This window comes from Anabas testudineus, chromosome 15, assembly GCF_900324465.2.
Source record: "Anabas testudineus chromosome 15, fAnaTes1.2, whole genome shotgun sequence".
In the NCBI taxonomy this organism is placed as follows: domain Eukaryota; kingdom Metazoa; phylum Chordata; class Actinopteri; order Anabantiformes; family Anabantidae; genus Anabas; species Anabas testudineus.
Genome location: NC_046624.1, coordinates 14,235,538 through 14,256,918, shown reverse-complemented (window position 1 = coordinate 14,256,918; position 21,381 = coordinate 14,235,538). Strand labels below are relative to the sequence as shown.

General features: G+C 39.2%; 1 protein-coding gene across 2 annotated transcripts in view; it reads left to right on the top strand.

Annotated features, from left to right (window-relative positions):
- Positions 1-21,381, top strand: part of chrm3a (cholinergic receptor, muscarinic 3a) — a 68,342-nt gene that overhangs the window by 38,270 nt on the left and 8,691 nt on the right. The window contains exon 3 of one of the 2 annotated variants that reach the window (XM_026353790.1): positions 8,209-8,360. The exons of the other annotated variant lie outside the window; for it this stretch is intronic. The gene's annotated coding sequence lies outside the window, so the exon portion shown is untranslated. The remainder of the gene's footprint in view (positions 1-8,208; positions 8,361-21,381) is intronic. 2 annotated transcript variants of the gene reach the window in all.

Genomic DNA, 21,381 nt, shown 5'->3' with positions numbered 1-21,381 from the left:
TGTTGTGGGTTTAGTTTGTTTAAATGTTGTATGAACTGACCTTTAGGAACACCTCCAGATGCACTCCAGTACAACTTTACCATCCACAATAAGAATGATCACCTTTCTGACAGTTTGAGCAAAAAGAAATCTTTCTTTTCAATCCTCTGATATTACAACACCATGCTATTGCCCAGTGTTTGGGTGACTGTGGCATAAGTCAGTAGTTTGCTTCATAACAAACTTAGCTTTTCTGTCCTCTGTCTCTACAGATCATTGCCTAATACACTCAGTGACTCAGTGTGCTAACACGATCACAGCACGAGGACAGTGGTGTAACCAACGCCCGACCTAGTAGCCAATAATAGCCTGTCATTTGTTTGTTCATAAACTTAATACAAGTCACGTGTGCTGTGTAATATACCAAACTCAATCCTCAACAGGGAAAGTGGAGGAGAAGGCCATAAACATGTCCTTACTCACACAGGCTGGAAAACTGACTAAATGGTTCCACAGATAATTTAAGGTTGACAGCAATAAATGTCTCACATGGTAGTATTTCATTAGGTGAGGTGCTCGGTTTATAAAATGCTCAGTTGATTCTGTTGCCTCGCCTCCCACAGTAAGACCACTCTTTCATCCTTCACATTAAACATTATCTCAGGCTGTCCTCCATGCTTTAGTGTAAATGCATGTTCACCTCAGCTGAATTTATAATGACTCAGCATGAAGTGCTGCACGAAACACCACATGAGAAACTCACTTGGTGTGACGGTGATTGTCAGCACTGTAAGCAGAGTATAAAAGAGACATAATATTAACTGTAGTGGTATTAAGTGGTATTTCCTTTCAGTGCAGCGTGCATAGTCTTCTTATTCTGCAGCTCTGCCTGGGATGACTGATGCGTCCTCAGAGGAAGAGCCTAGCTTCCTTAATGGATTTCCACTTTTATGAAAGTAGCTTTCAATCTAGTGACTTGGAATGGTCTGGATTTAAGGAGACACAGTGTTGTGAAGACTGGCTGACTTTTGGGGGGGGTTCCTCGTTTGTTCTCCTTCAGTCACCGGGATAGCTGAGTTTTGTGCTGTTCAGTTCGAGAACCTGTTTGTCCAAATCTTCAACACAGCTTTGCCCGTCACAGATATGTCTGCGGGTAGATGGGTGTTTGTCTGAGTTGCAAGTAATTTTGTCTCCTTATTGAATAGCTGCCTGTGACTCGAAGAGGATGCTGTTAAAATTATTGGCATGTGCCCACTCTGATAGACGGGTGTGGTAGCTACAGTCGGAAGGCTTCACGCTTGTCAGTCTTCATTTATATCCTATCCTCTTCAGAGATTATCTTGAAGCTGTATCTTGAGAGCACCCCAGAACACAGTTTGCTTTACCAATGGATTTTATGCAGATAATTATAACCGACAAAGCAAATTAGATGGATTATCAAGGATACGATTTACATGTTGTAGGTCTCTTAATTTTTGCTTAATTCTAAAAGGCAGTCAGCTGTTACTGCTTTCATTGGGGTACTCAGTCATAACTGTCAGGATTTGTAATGTGGTGATTATGATTTTGAAGGGTGATTGCCAAAGCCTCTGTAATGTCAAGCAAATACTCACCGTGCATTTTGATATGGACCACTTGTCATTCAACTGCGGTGGCAGGCACTTCATTGACACCTAAATTGAATACCTTTTCTTGCTAATGAGCCCACAAAAGACAGGGCAATTCGAGTAATCATCCCCTGTTGCACAATTAGGCTTAAAGTCTGAAAATAATAAGCCATTGTAATGACTAATTATTTTCCACAGTGTTTGTATGTGAAAGTGTGAGCCAGTATTTCTCATTTGCTGGCTGATGCCTGATGTCTACCTCAGGTATTTTTCTCATTTCAGCCTCTGTGAATATGTGACCATACTGAGCATTAACACCTGAATTTGTTAATAGTGAGTTTTGGTTTTTATTTGTTCCATCCATCACTTTTGTAAAATGTATTTTTCTAAATTAATTCTGGATCATTCTAAACGACAGTTTTAAAAATAGTTTCCTGATAATGATAACACAAGGTTGAAGGCAGGAATCTTTTGCTTAATGGAGTCTCATACTTGTATTATTCAGGTTCTGTCACCGTCATTATTTTGACAGAAAAAGAAAAGACTGTTCCTTTTATTAGACGGCGAAGGCAAGGTCTTCTCATTGTGACGCATCTTAGGAGCAGTCCTGATAGATCTCAAAAAGTTTTTTTTTATGGGAGATGTTGATCTTTGAAAAAAAAAAAAAAAGTCTGCATTCAGATCCTTCTGCTGCACATGAGCCCTGAAATAATGATGCACGATGCAAGAAAATGTGACCAGATGAAGATGTAGCTGCTGGAAGTTTAGAGTCAGTTTTGTCCTGCAGCTACAGTGAGTTTATCAACCCTATTCTGAGACTGTACAATGATAATGATGGCGGATTTACCACCTGTAATTAGCTATCAGCTGTAGCTGTTTTCAGTCCTTAGCGGACCTTTAACAGTACGTGTCTTTGTTTTTAAATAAATATATTTGTAAAGGGGCCTGACTGTGCTGCACATCTGCACTTTAGGCTACAGGCATAATCCTAAACTAACACACTGAGGCTACAGCTGCAATCAAGCTGCCCGAGGCAAGATGTACAGTAGTTAGTTAATAATGTGTGCAGTTTATATGAGAACTAAATAAGCACAAATTCCTGACTCTTCTACTCTCATCATTCTGAAAGCTGTCTCCCTCCAAATGCTTTGGAAGCAGAGCTTCTCTCCTGCAGCCCCATTGATACTTCATCGTGTGGTGAAATCCAAACGTTGACAGACCTAGTTGACCCAGTTACAATTACCAAGCTTTGGTTAGTCATTTTTATTCCATTGTAATGTTTGTCCCACTGAATTTAATAAGAAAAAAAGCACACTTCTTAGAGATTTAGCAGTAATTGAAAAGTAAAGTTGCTGGTACAAATCACATTTTTGCTTTGTTTTGCATCTAAGTGCGATCTAAGATGTAAAGAGAGAGAGACAGAGAAAAACACCTAAATGCTGTTCGGCTCCAAACAGCAATTATTTCCAGCTTCAACTGCTCATCTCTGAATCTCAGAGCAGTTGTACATTACCATCATTGTGAACCGAGAAGGACAGAGCGGTGTAGCCAGGTGGAACAGACTGTAATTAGACCGTAGAGAGCAATGATGGACACGCAAAGCAGTCACACACAATTTACCCCAGAAGAGAAGATACATTCCCTGCCTCTTCCGCCCCAACACCCCCTTGTTGCACTGCAGCCTCCCATAACTCCACCAGCTCAGTCAGCTGTTGAAACTACATAATCACTCCATTACAGGTCATAGCTAGTTTTTATGTGCTTGTATTTTTTCCTCTTACCTTGACCTGCCTTTTTCTCGACTCTCGCATCTGAATATCACGCCTCTTCACCTCCCTTTTTTTCCTGGCATTGTCTTTTGTAACATCTCAGTTTTCAGCAGTTGCAGCCTGTTTGCATCTTCCCACTTCTTTATCATTTATCTTTACTCTTGACATTCAGTTGAATAGATTGTGTTTACCCATAGTTTGCCTGTTATGTGTTTATGTCACACACTGTGTGCAGCTGTGATTTTTTTCACTCATGGTACTATTATCACTGTAACCCTAAGCAACATAGTTTTAAATCATCTTTTCCCCTAAAGATTATTTGTCATGATAATGGGTAGTTTCATACTGGCAAAATGCCTCTTGGCATAGACTGTGCCGTTGTCTTGTCTCCTTCCAAACTGTGCATTTTCACATTTTAACAGCTTGGCTATCCATCACACATGCCATGTTTGTCTGTCTCTAGGGAAGAGTTGATTTGTCATCCCACTGGAAATTACTGTGCTGATACTGCCATTTGGTTAAAAAGAAAACATCCTAACTCTGAAATTCTAGGTAGATAAATGAAGTCTAAATTATATATTTTTTATTTTTGAAAGGCAGTTACTGTATTTAATAAGGCCCACTGAACTGAGATCTCTTTTTTGACTTTATGAAAGAGATTCTCAACAACACAATTAGGTTCATTTCCTCTCTCCTTACTCCCCATTTACCCCACTGTATAAAGAATTGCATCCAAATTGCATCATCTTGAAAGCATTGTCAAATTAGTTTTTACCAAAGTAGCCTTTAATTTCACTTTTACACATTATGTTCCACGTTCAGTGTTAGCATGAACCTTTTTTAGCAGATGGAGATTGAAAAAGACAGACTTTGCTGCTTTCATTCAGCAATGTGCCAACATGCATCCTCCTCAAGTCAGTGGAAGTTTTCCAAGAGTTTGAACATTTCAGCAGTTCAGGTACAACAGTACACCAACAAGAGGAAAGTAATTTCCTGTTTTTTGTTCCCTGCAAAAAGAAAACAAACTGTGGAACTCACCACCAGAAGCACGCCATCACATTGTTGTGTTTCGTTGGGGAGAAAAAGCTACTATAGAGTTAGACTGTAATGTCCTCTCGTGACTGCTGATAAATGCACACATTTAGTGACAAATCTATTGCAGTTATACTGAACATGTGTAACATGTCACCTGCCAAAACTGACTGTGTACTCTTCTTATAAAATGGCATATTCTCTAAACTGGGAGAGTTGTTTTCTCCACAACTCTGCTTGAAATTGTGACACACACCAATAGCTGGTGTTTTTGTCCTCGAGTCAGAATAGCACATACTGGAACAAACTCTTCTTGCCTTTATCAATTAAATAGCTTGTTAACAAACATCTGAGTTGTGCTGATTTGGGCATTTAACAGAGTTTGTTTCATCCGGTTAGGTTTTGTGGCAAGCTGGGACCTGTCTGTGTGTGTGTTGGAGTGTGACAAAAGCACAAAGGAGACACATTCAAAAAATAGAGAAAATGGTTTCGGCAGATCTTGGCTGGTGTTACTCAATTTGATGTGTGGCATTAATTCAAAAAACTATTGACTTCAGCACCAAGGTACTGGATAAAAACTTGGTTCATGTCATGTATGTTTACTATTTTAAAACAAATATATTATTTAATAACTCAGAGGCAATAGGAAACTGTTATTCACCTCCCTTTCTTTGGAAGAATTGAGTGAGCAACATATAAGAGATGTCATTCCAGCTTTCTTACCACAGATAAAAGAGGACAAAAGATGTCTGAGATTGGATTTGGAGATAAAATCTTGCAATGCAGCGGTATCCAGGAGGGAGCTGCTGCTGCTCCATTGACTTCTACCTCGCCCATTTGTAGATGGTGAGGAGGAGTGAGGTCAATCGGAAGGGTCTCTGTCATCTGTAACAAAATCTAGCAGAAGAAAACCCTGCAACAAGGATTGACTGCCCAGATAAACAAGACAACAGTGACTGTCACCGAACACTGACCAAACATTGGAACCGCGGTCCACTGAACATTTGTCTTACTTTGCTTTTCTCGTGTCATTTTCTGGTTGGGTCAGTGGAAGTTAATTAATTTCCCTTCACATGATTTTATCGCTGCAGTGCAGACACCTTTTTTGTGGTGGGCTTTGCAGACAGTTCTTTTTAAATTTAAAATTGCTCCCAGTGTAATTTATTCAAACAGCAATGCAGTGCATACTAAAGTAACAGTTATAGTAAAGAAACCCAGCCTTGCAAGGTAAATGCCAATCTACTGATCAAAGGCCATACCTTTTATTGCTACAAAATACACTAAAATGTCTTGAACTGAAACTTCCATTGCAGGACTAAGATTTGTCTTTGCTCCACCATGCTGTATAGAGGTTGTTTGAGGCTAAAGCTGTCCTCTGTGTGCTTTATGTTTACCAGGATAAAGTCCTATTGTGCATCCCCAAGACAGGAATTATTTTTCAACCAGGACAGATTGACACTTGGATATTGAGGATGTCCTTGGGACTGTAAAAAGCACCAAATAAATATTCTGTAACATCCCTGAAAAGGATCAATTCTGGAAATCTTGAGTGATATTTATTGTGTGCATAAACAACATTAGGATTTCTCCAAGCTAAATCTCCAAGCTTTCTCAACTTGTGACTCAAAACAAAAGCTCTGCAGACCTGTGATAATGGAGAAGACGAGGGAGAGCTATACAGGGAATGCTTGAAAAATGCAATGGGGAATGTCAAGCACAGACTGACAGGATTCAGAGGAATCCACTATAGCCAGTTGCATCTGATCAATGAAATCTCATCCAGCTTTGTCTCTCCTCCATCTAACCCCTGTAAGAGCAGCAATATCACTGCACAAATCCTTCAACTGAAGGCAAGAGAAGCAGGAAAAGGGTGATTGAGGCACAGGCAGAAGAAAAGCTGCTAAAGGATTAAATAAACAGTTTACAATGCCTGCAAAAGACGCTTGCCCTTTTTATGAACTGCAGCATAACTATCTGTAATTAGAAAGGCGTACTAATATTTTATGGCCAACTTACTTTAGCAAATTTTCACAAGATGCAATAAAGGAGAGGGAGCTAAATGCAAAATAATAAGACACTGAACGAAATAAAAAATATATTTTTTTGACAAAATTGACATAATATATAAATATTTATAAAATTTAAAACAAATTATAAAAATGTAATTTCTATTTCAAGATGGTCACCCTGCTTTTTCTTTGTTTTATTGATATTGTATGTAACAGCTGTAGTTATTTTTACTTTGCAACTAAATACACATTTGTTGGAATATTAGAAGAACGGGCATGATGTGTACTTTTACGCACCAGCTGCAGTTTACTTAGTAAATATCATTGTTTTAATTGCAATGTTTGACTTTGTTTGTTTGATTATGTCAGTATTAACAGAAGGAAGTGAAATTCTGTTTGGAAAATAGTCATTTCAAGAGAAAAGACTGGTTCACATGTTCATCACAGTTTCAGAGAAGAGTGTCAAGTAATACACTGATACATAATATACATGGAGACCATTAGATATGGCTGAATGTTAGACCGACAAACCTGTGCAGAGCTGTTACAGTAAGGGCAAACACACTATAGCACAGTAATAATGTTCTGGCGCTTGTGCATGCTCATTGCATGAATGCATTGTTACAGTTACACAGAAACAAACTCAGATATCAGTAATAAAAACCCAATAACAACCAATTTTCACAGTTTCCTGAAACTGTGGGATGTGGGATGTGAACTCTCAGTTCCCACATTGATTATTCCTCGAGGTCTCAGATAGTAGGCTATCAACATGTGCATGGGTACTATATTCTCTGGTTTAACAGGAATTCATAACTTGACAGAAATACTTCTTGTCAATGCTCCATGATAGATTAGGAAATTATTTGCCCCTGGGTACAGATACCACAGAGACCTCCCACCTAGCAGCTCCCCTCCTGGGAGTCACAGGGCCCATATTGCACAGAGCTTTAAAGTCCAACAGAAAACCTGAGGGGACAAACACTGCCAATGGAGCTGTGATGATGGTTTCTTTTTTGTGATATCTTTAAAGTCAGTTTTGAGGACTATTTTTTTATGAAAGAGTGCTTTGACTCCTTGGGGCTTTGTAAAGCCATCCATGCTGACTCCTCTGATAAAATAGATGCTCTCATTAAATGTGGGAGAAATTGTGACTTAAATTTAAATGCTAATGTTAATATTCAAGCTACTGTACAAGATGCAAGTTCAGAAAATCAGCCTAGACTAGAACTCGTATGAGACTGAAAAGCAAATCATATCGCTCATCCCACCCCTCCATCTCTCTACTCTCTTACCTGCTGCCCTTCACCTGCAATATCTGTAGCTTTAATATAACTCCAGAAGCCTGAACAGTTAACAAATTAGATGTAAATAAAAATATCAATATAGCCAGGTATACAGCCTGGTAACAAGAATGTTAAATAAATTAATTTCTTTAAGTAATAGATTCATTAGTGCAATTCAGAATGTTCAATATAATGTTAATGGCTGCTAATATGTCTCATATTTAGTAATTTGTCATTCTGACAAACAGTATACACGCAAGCCAGTGCCAAGAGCACTGCTAAAAATTAAGGCAGATTAATACCATTAAATGTTCTGTAATATGTTTCCTCTTAGAAATAAAACAACTAATGAGATGAAAACGCTCCATCAGGTTTCACAGACAGGGAAAAAAGCTCTTGTTTGCAAACACGTAAATATGTAATCCTAACCGAAGTTAACACGACAGGCATCAAGTTAAGTCACACTTAACGCACATGAAGAGAAAATATAGTTCACTCATTGATTTCTTTGGTTTTATCTCTCCAGTGAGCTTGGAAAGCATGGAGCATGGATGGCTGACACAGCAGGAGACCACCGAAAGGCAACAGTAGTTGTGTTGGTTGACCTCTAATTACATAACATCCTGTGAGACTACCTGGGTCCAACACCCCCACCCTCGGTGCATTCATATTTCAATGGTAATTTCCACATCACCTTTAATGTATGCTGCCTGCAGGCTAATATAGTGTCTACTTGATGGATGAGTCATCATCATCTGGGGACCAAAGACTCTTTTATTCACATTATTCTGGAAACAGTCCAAGAAAAGCAAAGCTACAGTGCAGGATGTGTCCATCGTGCAATCATTCCCTCATACTTTCCACTAGAGTGTGTAGTGTTAAGTTAATAACAACTCTACTGATAAATACACCATATAATTTACTGTATGTAAAACGATGTGAGCATAAAGATGACAGTTCTTGTTATACTGTTGACTGCAGTCAGTAAGGTAAAAATGATCCATCCACTATTCTAACGGTGACAGGTCGCCTGTCTATCACAGGGCTGACATTCAGAGACAGACAACCATTCTCACCTATGGACAATTTAGAGTCTCCAAATAACCCTAACTGTGATGATGATGATTGGAGGAAGTACCCAGATAAAACCCACAGACCTCGGTCCTTATTGTTGTGAGGCGACAGTGCAAACCACTACACCACCATGCCACCCCAACATAAAAATAAATTATCATCTAATATTCTTTTACAACCTCAGGGACAAATTACTAACATTTTGTAAGAGAACCAAACAGTCAGTTAATGGTAATAGTCTGTGAGTTAGATCCTTGATATTCAGTGGAGGCTGTGTGCAGAGGTGACAGCCTCCAAATGAAACAGAGAAACACCACTTGCACTGTATCAAAGTGCTTAATTATCTGTGGGCTACTCATATGTAGTAAGCACTCTCCTCTCTGAGGGCCGCTTCTAAGCAGTTATTACTAAGTATTTATTTTAGAACCACAGGGAAATACAAAGAGTTCAGTCAGGAAAAGCTATTGTGGCTCCTTCTCAGGCATTTCACACTAAGTTGGTCTGTGTTGTTCCGTCAGCCTGCTTAGCACCATCTGCATTATGCTGAAAGTAAGGTCAGTTCATTTCTGTTGAAAGTAATTGCCCACTGTGATGATAATTACATATTTCAGATGTTACATGTCAAAACTCCTGACAAACACAAGGCACAGAAGGCATTTATATTTAGTCTAATAATAATAATATGCATGCTCAAGAGACGGAGAGAAGTGAGAAAGTGTAAATCACAGCATTATTGTCACTTCACACCAGCCTACGTTTCTCTTGTTGTCCACCAAGGCAACCTGTCACTGTTCCCCACTTTATTCCACACAGTCAACACAGCCTGCTCAGCTGCCCAAATGTCAGAGAACTGATTTAAGAAAGTTATAGACAATTAAAATATCAAATTCTCCATCTTACCAACCGCATTATAAAAAAAGGGCATGTCCTGTAAGCCTGAGTCACACTCATCACAGTTTGGCTATGTCAGAAAAGAAAGTTCCCATTTGTGTCTTATCTTGGTAGGAGCAAATACCCCTCTGTTGTGCAGCATCTGTTATCTGTCTGCATCGGTGGCAAATCAGAACATTAACAATGTGAACGTAGATCTGTGAAGCGTCAACAACACCAACTGCATTTCCAAAATACCCTTATTCTGTCCACCCCCAGAGGCAGTGCTTTTCAAAAAGTACTGTGTTCATTAAGTGTCCACAGCGCTGACAGTCATACAAGCCCCAATGTTGTATTTTTGGAAAGTGTACATTTAACAGGCTCCAAAATTACCACCTCTGTAACCCTGGCAAATGTTCATTTCAAGGAATCTGAGGCCTAAAAGCAGCATAACTGTTTCTAAAAGGAATCATAACAGGATTAAAGCAGATTGTTAAAATCCTGGCCGACAGTGAAAGCCTTGTCACCTTTAGGTCGAAGAACATTTTTGCTGCTCAAGCACTTTAGAGGTCACAAGCTCCGTAATTAACTTGAGGTCAGGCTTCACTGAGCTCTACATAACTAACTGGAAGATCTTAAAATCAATGCTGAAATGAAAGGCATCGCGGGAAAGCTACTGTTATTTGCTGCTGGTATGAGCTCAGGAGAGGTGTATATTGTGAAACGTGATTCTCATTGTATTGCGCTTTTATGTAATGTTTACAGAGAGGGTTGCCGTCGAAACATGAGGCCCGAAAGGCACAGTTACATTGTGTTACATAGACAAACAAGACAGCAGGCCAATATGTATCCATTAATATGACAGGTCCCGGATATGGATTTGCTCTGAAATTCCTGGTTCACACTCTATGCGTGCCTTGAAAACCTAACAATGAAGAGCATTTGTTTGCCGACAGCTAAACCTTTTATTGTACAGTAATTTAGTCACTCAGCAACAGAGTGAAACAATCTATTGCCTATTGAGTTGGTTCAGGTTTCTACAGGAGCTTGAAAAGTCTTTGAAAACCTCTCTGATCTGCATTTCGCTGATGAATACTGACATTGGTGCTTATTTCTGCAGTAATTATCATTTGCATATGAAGGTTTGTGCTTAAGAGGCATCCAGCACTTCGACGTCTGCGATGTGAATTGTTCTGGCCATTTGGAGACTTGGAAGAAGAATAGATGAACTCAGTCAATGAAGCATTGTGTTTGTTCAGGCACGACATCTTTTGTAAGTCATGTGTGCCCGGCAGCTGATTATCAGCTGATCCAACATCAACAACTTCAATCGCTTTCAAAGAAGCCGATTGTACAGTATGCTCAAGCTGTCAGCTCTTCATTCAAGCATCCAGTTCTCATCTTCCAGCTCTTATATGTTGGTAATACAAAACTCTTTACTTAATAATTAGTTTACAGTTAATGAGTCCACCATTTATTCATTTGAGGACACTTTAAAAATTGCCAAATTAATGTTCTGACGTCGCTTTCTGAGAAACGATTTAAAAGATTCTGACTCAAACCCAACCTTTTGATTTGACACCGGATTAACGACAGCACTATGTACAGTGGACTCATTTTTCTTTCTGTGCGTCATCACGTTGATCCTTAACGTGCGTGTTTGTTCAATATTTACAGAGCTTAATGACCTCCATTTTTCAGTAAGACAACCCTTTCCTGTCACAGCTGAGTCTTTTCACATTAATGCTAATATGGAGTGATCAGCAGGTCACCTTTTACCAAATGATTCAGAGATGCTCGTAGGAACTAAATGTTCAAGAGCCTCTATTCAAGAAAACAGTTGGTGCTACTTTACACCACTTTATATTTGAGCTTCATCAGGCACTTTGTTCATGGATGACAACACAGTGAAACATTAATTCCTACACAGTATTGCTTAAGGGCACCTAGGGGAAACCAGAAAGAGAGATTATAGAATAATATCAGTCAAATTCAGGCCATTTGGAGATTTTCCTTCCTGCTGTGTCAGTCTTACTTCTGCTTTCCTCTGTCTTACTGCTTTTCTTGTCCGTCTCAGTCTAAACACACAAATCCATTCGAATTCAGGAGATAAAGCCATCAGCCCATAGGTAAGAATTCTGTACATCGAATAAGATAAAGACGGGAACTGGATTTCTGTAGCGCTTCTCTGATTGGTATGATTGTATATTATTGTTTTACAGCTGCTAAATGGTTGCAACCTTTGGATCTTAGCCCTCGGGAATGACTGAGACACTTGGAGTGGATATGGTGTTTATCTTCATCCACTATTATCTGCATTGAGTAATATGCTCACTCTCAGCACTGTTTAAATAAGTTTAAGGGCCTCAGAGGCTCCCAGTTCGGTTTTGACAGCCGAGGAGAGAGACAGGCAATATCCCATAGGGTGAGAGAAATGGTTCAGTTGATTGAGAGAGTGGTAGTTCAAAGACTAAAACCTGGAAAACTTTACTCTTTGTATTTTGGTACGCAGGAAAGGAAAGATATTTTCTGGCAGTGAATGCAAGGACAAGGACTAATTTAATGGAAATTTAAAACCTTCCCTGTTCTGTGCTTTCTGCTAAATATCAACCCAGTTACTGATGTTTCGCTGCTTTTAGTACATACAGTACAGTGTTATTATGAGAGTCCAGCAGGGAAGTATCAATAAACATTGTGATTTACACAGCAAGCACTCAGACACAAAGCGTTCGAGATTACACAACACTGCAGGTGTAATGTGATTATGACAAATGAAAGTTCACAAGTTGTGGGTAATTTTTTTTGAAAAATAGCAGGCGGTTACCGACAGAATAAGAATGAATGTTTTTACTTGCTGTGCCTGTGTTGCCCTTTACACAGTTGTGTAAGTTATATTATATGTGGTGTATTCTACAGGAAACTAATAGAAGGTTTTGAAAACTGTACTAAAACACTTAAACTGATGACACCTGAGGAAGAAAATCAACAACAGGTGAATATTCATAGTCATTACAGCCAAATGTAATTTGGTTGTATAATTCCTTTATAGCCTGAGAAGAGTTTTTATGGCTGAACCACCCACATAATGTTCTGGTCTGCATTGTCTCTTGAAGTGAGTGCTCCCACTCATATTAGCCGTGTTGTAAGTGCAATAAGAGTCAAAGAGAGTCTTTTTCCACTCAGCATGGCTCCATACAGTAACAGGGGCTTATGAGGATCTCATCACTCTCTATCCTCATAATGTTCCTGTCAGTGTGCCGGATGGGAACTATTACATGCCACAGATCATCATTCACTAGATGCAGGGGCCCCCATAAATGCTGGCAGTTTTATTATGCAAGATATTAGTCCATTTGTGTATTAGCACAGTGGTTTGTCTCGTCATGTTCATTTTGAGCTGCATCTCATGCTTTGTAGTTAGTTCTGGGGATGGCAGAGGACAAGAAGCTCTTGTCAAAAGGATTACATTTCTCCACTATTCAGATTTATTTGACAATATGTCAGTTTTTGATCTCTGGCTTCTTTTTAGAACAGCTCCATTGTAATCTCAGCCATGCAAAGCCTTCGGCTACGACTGGAGTCTTTTCTCCATGTCTCTCTCCTGTGTTGGATGTTTTCTGACAGACCAATAACAACAAGCCTCGGCAGCAAAAGCCAGTTGTCAGCGTGGCTGATCTATCACTTGTTTGTCGCCATTGGCATTCAAGGTTCATTAGCCACCAAATACCCAATATAAAAAATAATTGTAGGCTATAAATGGTGTTGTGCCACTCAAACACTGGCACTCTTTGGACATGTTTCAGAATCAGAGCCCCTAAAAATGCCTTTATCCTCAGGTTCTGCAGTTCAGGTTTGTGATATTATATTTGACCAAAATCTTTGTGAACCTTTTTTGTTTCTTTCTTTGTGTTTTCTAATATGTAACAGCTGACTGGCAATGCATTGCAAGTGCAGGCAGAATGTGAAGTGAATTTTTGCCTTGGTGGACTTCTTGAAAACAGAGTGTCATCTGTACTTGTGCGACAGCTCAGACACAGGCTGCTGTTAAAAGTTGTCAAGATCTCCAGTTGTTTCTGTTTTTGTCCTCTGGGCTCTTATTCTTCCTTTTCTCCTTTGTGTGTTCAGTTGGGTTTAAAGCCTTCGTATAAGTGTAAGTTTTTTTTGGCTATTTTGAAATGTTTTCCACTCACTTGCATACATCTCTAACATCCCCATTGCAAAGAGTGGATTCTCTTCTGTTGTTGTTAGTGTGCTGACACTTTATAGGGAAAAACACCATATCTAAATGTATACATAAATATTTAATATGTCTTCATCTTCATCACTTTTTATTTTCAGTGTTTTTGTTTAATTACCAGTCACTACCCAATCCAATTTAGTTTTGAGCTCAGTGAATTAGGTATATCACAGTTATAGTGTCAGTGGAGCAGAGAGAGGTAAACACAAATAAAGTAGCTCAGCCAACAAAACAGTGGCAAGACCATTAAATATTGATAAAAAGAAAATGAGATGCAATCAATTCAGGTAGGCTGAATCTACTTCACCAAGTGCACTGCAACCTTTTCCAGTGAAATCTGCAATGTTATGATACTCTCCACCACTGGGACAGCTCAGACTGTAGTATTGAGTAGTATTGAAAGAAATCACATTCTCTTCATCAGCATTTTCTGCTCAGTTGTGTGTGCATGCATGTGTGAAATAACCATACGTGCAATCCCACCCATGATGCTTCTGTGCATTCGTGTCTGAGCAGGTAATTTTTTTTTCTACTTTTAAATGAGGCCTGTCTTTTCAGACCTACACATTGGGGTTGGGTTCATCTGGAGCTGGTTAACAGATAATGAGCTTTTGATACAGAGAAAGACAGATGAGACCACGGTGACTTCCCCCAGAGAATTTAGGCAATCGAATTTAAAAGCTATTTTAGGCTCCAGTGCCAGGTACAGTCACGTCACCTGGGTCGAAACCATTGGATGAAATAGGCTACACCCTCTGCCAAGCTGGTGTGTGTTTGCCTGTGCGTGTGAGGAAAGAAGCAGCCAGTGAAAAGGCAAAGGGGTGGGGCAGCTGTGGTAGCAATGTTTGAGTGAATGAGACATAGGGCAGTCGGTACAATTGTGTGTGTGTGTGTGTGTCTGTGTCTGTGTGTGTTTCCCTGCTCCTGCAAGTGTTCATGTTTGTAATACAGTTACTGCTTTGTTAACAGTGTATGTAAGCTTGTCTACAGTACATCCGCCAGGAGAAGTGTTTGGACTGTATTATAAGCAGCCCTGTCACTGCCACCTTGCTTTGTGGTGATACGGTACTTGGATCATTTTCAAGTCTTTGTGTAATCAGCTTGTTGACTCACTGCCCTCTCAAGTGTTTGAGCTTTGGCACGCTTTGATGTACATGTTTGCGTGCGTGTAAATGTGTAAGTTAAAGGAAGGCAGAACGTGCGTTATAGTCTACGTTTGCATGGGTGTGTTTCAGTTCATGCATACCAGCCTTATGTAATGCATATTCGTTGTGTGGTATAGATGGGCACAATACAGCAGAGTAGTAGATATGGTATTTATCATCTGACAGTTTGTCTGTCCTGAGATGAGAAGTCTGTTTTGTTTCTCCTCTCTCACATGAACACATAATATCCCACTGCTGGATAACACTCCCCAAGCAGGAGGTGTGACTACTAACATCTCCTCACACGCTCCAAGCCTCCCTGCAATATCCTTTCAACTCCCTCCCTCACTCTCCTGTACCCCCTGCGCAACCCCGCATCTCTGCCTGCAGCATTTAAAGACCCTCTCCTCCGGTTGAAGCATGTTTACACAGGAGTGAGTGTGTGCTTTTTCTCCCTCTCTGTCTCTTTCGAGTGCCTGTTCAATACGCAGATGGTTGCACTTCCTTTTAAGGATTGATCGCAATAGCCTATCACTTACATCTGTATAGCATCTGTGTACGGTTATATTGAAGTGCAAGCATGAGGAGCGAGGCAAAGGGTCAGGCCAGGAATGTACCTCAAACAAAAAGACATTGTTTTTTCAAAGCATGGTATGTCATAGTTTGGATTGTAGGAATTGTTAGGAACTAACTGTCACTGTAGCAAATTTAATGGACAAGTAGATTCCCCCCTAACATAAATTCAGCTTAATTTCAGTGACAGCAACTTTGTTTTTGTTGTAAAACACACACAAGGTATGCACTGGACTTCATCCAGGTTTAGCTTTACAGTGAGAATACAAGAAAGGTCAATCTGTGCTCTCTGTGCAGTCATCCACAAGTGGCTGCCGCCTTTTGGTTTGACATATTCCTGAGCTATTCTTCCACTGTCTCTATTTTACCTCTCTATTTTTCTTCCTGTCTCTTGCTCCCACATACACACATGCTACACAGGCATGTCTAAGTGTCTTGTGGCATGTCGAAAGAGTTCCAACAGCTTGTTACTGAGACTGTCAAAAAGCATGGAGACCCACCACAGAGGTGAGGATGTGTATGAAATCCCATGAGCCTCTAACACTGGTCAGTAGCAGAACAACATTCAGTTTTTCTTTCCATCTAGCTGTTCTAATACAACAAACAGTGACAAGAAGAATAAATAGATCTATGAAGCTCGGTCTATATGACAAAATGTGCTTTATCTACTGTAATTGTCCTCTAGTAGCCTAACGCAACACAGTGTGAACGTCTGATCTAATGTGCCATTGCTTTCAGAAGTATAAGTGCTCTATTATCTGTTGCAGTAGTGATTAAGGTTTGGTTAGGTTTTAGCACAAAAATGACTTGGTTAGGGTTGGAGTTAAAATTACTTCATTAAGGCTAGGACATGATCATGGCCACGGTTAAAAGAAACCAATGTAACTTTTCAGAGTATAAATATCAGCCACACAAGCAAAACAGAAATCTTTAATCACGGTATCCTGGTCCATCCCAAAAAATGAACATGGCTTCATCCTCAAACTCAGCAACAACATCCAAAAATGTTATGCTGCTGTGTTGAACACATACAGTCACACCAACCTCCTCTCTCTGCATACGTTTAGGTAATTACTGAAACGTGCTGCTGACAGTCTCACGTTTCACTGAACATATCAGAAATACTGTATGTTCACTGGCAATATTTTACATTTGTTGCTCCATTGAACCCTGTATGCCATGTTGGTAAACTGTGAGTCACGCTCTTATGATTAGTTTTGACCTATTAAAAACACTTGGTTAGGTTTGTATAAGATCATGGTTAAATATTAAAACCTTCAGAAGTGACATGAGGCACGTCAAACCATCCATTCACTCATCCTCCTCTCTGTGCCTTTGTAAGAATGTTCTTCCTGTATTGGAACTAAATGTTCCAGTGAATGTAAATCACTGGAACATTTATGCAATGCAATTAGCTGCGCAGTGTTGGGAAATATATTGCAGTATGTTCAAATTTAGAGAAACAAAACAGAACTGTTGTGATGAAAACTAAAAGCTGCAAAACGTTGCACGGCCCCTCTACTACATGCCTTTGAAACAACAGAATTTGTGCCAGGTTTTGGCTTGATCCCATGCACAGGCATTCATGGTACCCTGCATAACCTCTCACACGGATTATTATTTCACTTCCTTGCATTGTTATTTTATCAGACTAAGTTCCCGCCAAACTGCCATCTGTTTATGACTTGTGGTGCCAGTGTAAGCAATACTCAGCCACTCTGCTGCAGTAATCTGGATGGCAGCAAAAACACCTCAATAAAAGCAGATCTCCTGGCTGCCCACGGTCATAAAGGAGAATAAACAAGGTTAGGGCAGAATAATTATGTTGAGTTGCTTCCTGGTATTAACGGACTGACGGGACTTCTTACATAGAATAGATGCAAGTCCTGACTTTCTGGCTCTTCATGGCACAAGTAGTTGATATTTCAGCTGAGGTACTGTACATACTTTATACTGTATACCTAAAACCATTTTAATTATTGAAAGACAACATGTATGCTTTTCTGCTGAAAGCTCCTTTCAGTCTTTTTCAGACTATAATCTATTTTGACTATAGCTATGAGTGTGAGAATGTAGTTTTCTCGCACATTTATGCAAACAATGCTTTCCTTTCATTCAGATGGCTTGGAACCTAAAGTGTGAACATGCATTAAAAAATAGATCTACTGTGGCACCGGGCCTCTGAAGTCCTTTTTTATTACAGTTTATTTAGGCTACACTATCAGTGTGGTTGTGATGCGATGATGGAATGACATTTTCATTTATTACCATCAATAGATCAGTATTTGAATCTGGTGTTTTGATTATTATTTACAAGCTGATCTTACTGCATTGTCACATTATATTGTTGTTTGTACTTTGGAGTAAATTGACTCGATTCAAGAACCGCTTTTAACCTCAGCAACCTTTGACTCATTTGACCAGCTAGCACCAGCGCTCTGTGACTGTCTCTGAATTACGAAACCCATAGATAAGTGACTCACATTAGCAGCGATGCAAAAGCTAAATTGTTGTTGTTGTCATTCATTTCATGTCAAATTAGTACTGGGAGACAAGAAGTGACAGTGATTAGAGCAATGGTGCAAAGTCACTCGCTGACAAGAGGAATTTCTGTTAAGTCTTTTGCAAATTAGACATGTAACAATGACCACCTGAATGATAAATACAGGATGTTCTTTTAACACATTTGTAACATTTCTTCATGTGAGTTTTCAGATTATCATTAAAACCTTATTTCAAAAGGCCTAAAGTTTGTTAGATTAAATTTTACTTCTTGCCACATCAACATAATAAAATGGAGAATAACATAATTCAAATGCATTGACACATTTTTAACAACTTAATTAATATAAAAAATCCTCACAAGTCAAAAGAGACTTAGTGCACATCACCTGTAAAAACCTGTTTCACAGTCTCTTCTCTACTGTTTAGTTTAATGGAGATTCTGATTTGTCTCCTAATCAAATTCAGCAGATTCACCCTAAATGTTGTCCATCACAGGGACGGCCTGTTCATCAGTGCAATAAACTCATCTTTATTTTTCTGCCCTTTTAGTTTAACTTATCTCCTCAGCACATCCTCTGTTTACTACTTGGGTGCAGAGAACCTCTCACACACTGTTTGTGATAAGGGATGAATGGTTGAATTCTTCTGAGAGGGTTTTTTTTTATCATTTGAACTTACAGAATAAAAGATGATGTGTGAAATGTGTCCTTACGCTGGCATGGGTAAGAACACAAAGAGCATTAATTGCACTAAATGCAAAGTCTCTCACTTTCTATGTGAGGAATCTAAATTATATGAACTGTATATTAAAATAATAATACCACATGGATTGTATTTGTAGCAAAACCCAAGTTTGCACTGGTATTATTTAGAAACATTTGTGTGGATCAGCATGACTGAAATACAAGCACGTTGTTAGCAGATGGAAGATAAGTAAAAATTAATGCCATGTTAGTTTGGAGAACAAAACAAACGTGTCAAAACAAATACATTTGATCCATAATTTTCCCAGTATTAGTGGACATATGATGAATAACTTCATGGGTTTTTGTCATTTAACTGAAGTTGAGGTTTAGTTTTTTGTTCCCTAAATATCCTGTCATGCACAATAAAACTCAAGATGATAAAAACAGAGTTTCCTATTCATGCTGTTTGATTAATTTATTGGCAGCATGTTGAAATAGTCCATTCATGACAGGCACTTTGTAGTATATTCAATAGTTATTGTAAATACCATAGACTTGCTTTAATTTTTGAATGAATACTGAGTCTATAATGATTTCCTGCTTACATATGAGTTTTCCAACACTTCACATGATTGGAAATGCTATTTTTGGGCTCTAAGCTCGTCCGAAGCATCAGAGCTGCTGCTGACAGACAGCTCACACTATGTCTTCGATGTAGCCACAGTGTCACTTTCTTAAAGGGGCACTGCACAAATCATAGATCCCCTTCCAACAAAAAGAGAGGATATATTAATTACTTTTTATTAATTTCTGTGTTTATAATTTGTAGGCCTCAGGGAATTGCTATTAATATGCAAGTGACTCCCACAACTTCCAGGAAAGGTGGGGTGTCAATGTTTGTTTTGTGTGTTTATATTTTTAATACCCTCCCACTCATGTACATGTATTGTACATAAGTACATTCTCTATATTATATAATAAGATGGAACTCAAACTGGCTTTTTATGCAGATGACCTACTTCTTTATATGTTCAGTAACCAAAATTCCCATTATTATAAATATACTAGATAATTTTGGGTCATTTTCTGGCTGCATGTTTTCTGACTAACCCAGCTGACGTAAAGATCAGGCAGCCTACCTCTTCATACCTCTTCATCTCTTCCAGTCATGCTGTACCTGGAGATGGCTGAGGAACATTATGCACTGCATGTTGCTTACTTACCAAGATGTTCTCAGCCAAGTTTAAACCTCTTTGTTACATAAAATCAGATTTTCAGAAAGTGGCTACCTCTAACCTTGATAGGCAGAGACAACGCAATTAAAATGAATGAAGTTCAGAATTACTTTAAGATATTTTAGTACATTCCTGTGTTTATACCCAAAGGTTATTTTAAACTATCTGACTGGGTGATTAGATTCTTTATTAGAACTGGCAAAAACGCTAAGCTTCCTACTTCTCAATTATAAAAACGAAAAAGTGCTAGAGGGCTCGCTCTGTCAAAACTTCTTTATTACTGTTGGTTTGTTAATATCAAGAAGCTACTTTCTTAAACCACACTCAGAACGCTTCATGGTGCTATTTAGAATCTCTCTCATACCTTCTTCTTTACTGTGAAGTAACAATGTAGTTTTCTTACTAAAGACTGGAGGAAGAAGGCAGTCAAAGAGAAAGCATCACAACTCCTGTGCCTGCTGACGTCTCATACAGTTCAAGATAACAGATGAAGTTATTAATAGGGTGGTTACAGGGTCGGCGGTTCAAGACCCAGTTCACATCAAAGCATCCTTGGGGGAGTAAGAGGCAGCGACACCTTCATCTGTGTGTCCTGAATTCCTCCATGATGATCAATAAAGTAGTTAAAAAGATGGCAGGGATGCACAGATTGAAAGCACTTAAAGCTAATTGCTTTTTGAATAAGCTGAATAGCAGGTAGAGCTGCAGCAGCTGCCTCTATTTCCTCCTTCACAGTTTTTGGATCATTGTCGACCTCCTACCAACACACACCCTCTCATTTTGCTGGCATCAGCGTGTCTCCACCAGCAAGTACATTGCTTGTCCAGTAACTCATCTTTTGTTTTGTCATATTTCTCATGGAGACAGACCACGATGGTGCACGTCTTTTATGAACTGTCGAGTCATCATCTCAAGGTTTGTTAGGAGGAAGTGCGGTAAAGGCTTCACATTATGAAACTCGCTTAACATTTGCCTGACTGAAAATCTTTGAACTTTAAAAGTCGACTTAGAGCATCACTCAGGGACTTTAGTAAGTCCATCTCCTGCCAAGTAGGCACTAAATGCTTGTTCTTGTCAGCAGTGAGTACCTGACAGATGGCCTTGTGCTGTATCACAACACTTGCCACCATCTTCTGGCAGCAGCCTCATCATCACCAGCTTGTGATAGATTTAGCTCATCCTGTGCAACTACAGTCCCTTTTCTTTTATGAAGGACAGGGCTTCACTACCACTTCAGACCCTCTACCTGGTGTAATTATAAATAATAAATAATTAGCCATTTATTATATCACATCTAGCTATAGAGAGAACAAATCAGTAAAAAGGAAATTTATTATTATTTTTAACTGCTTTTAAACAGCCATCCTATGTAGT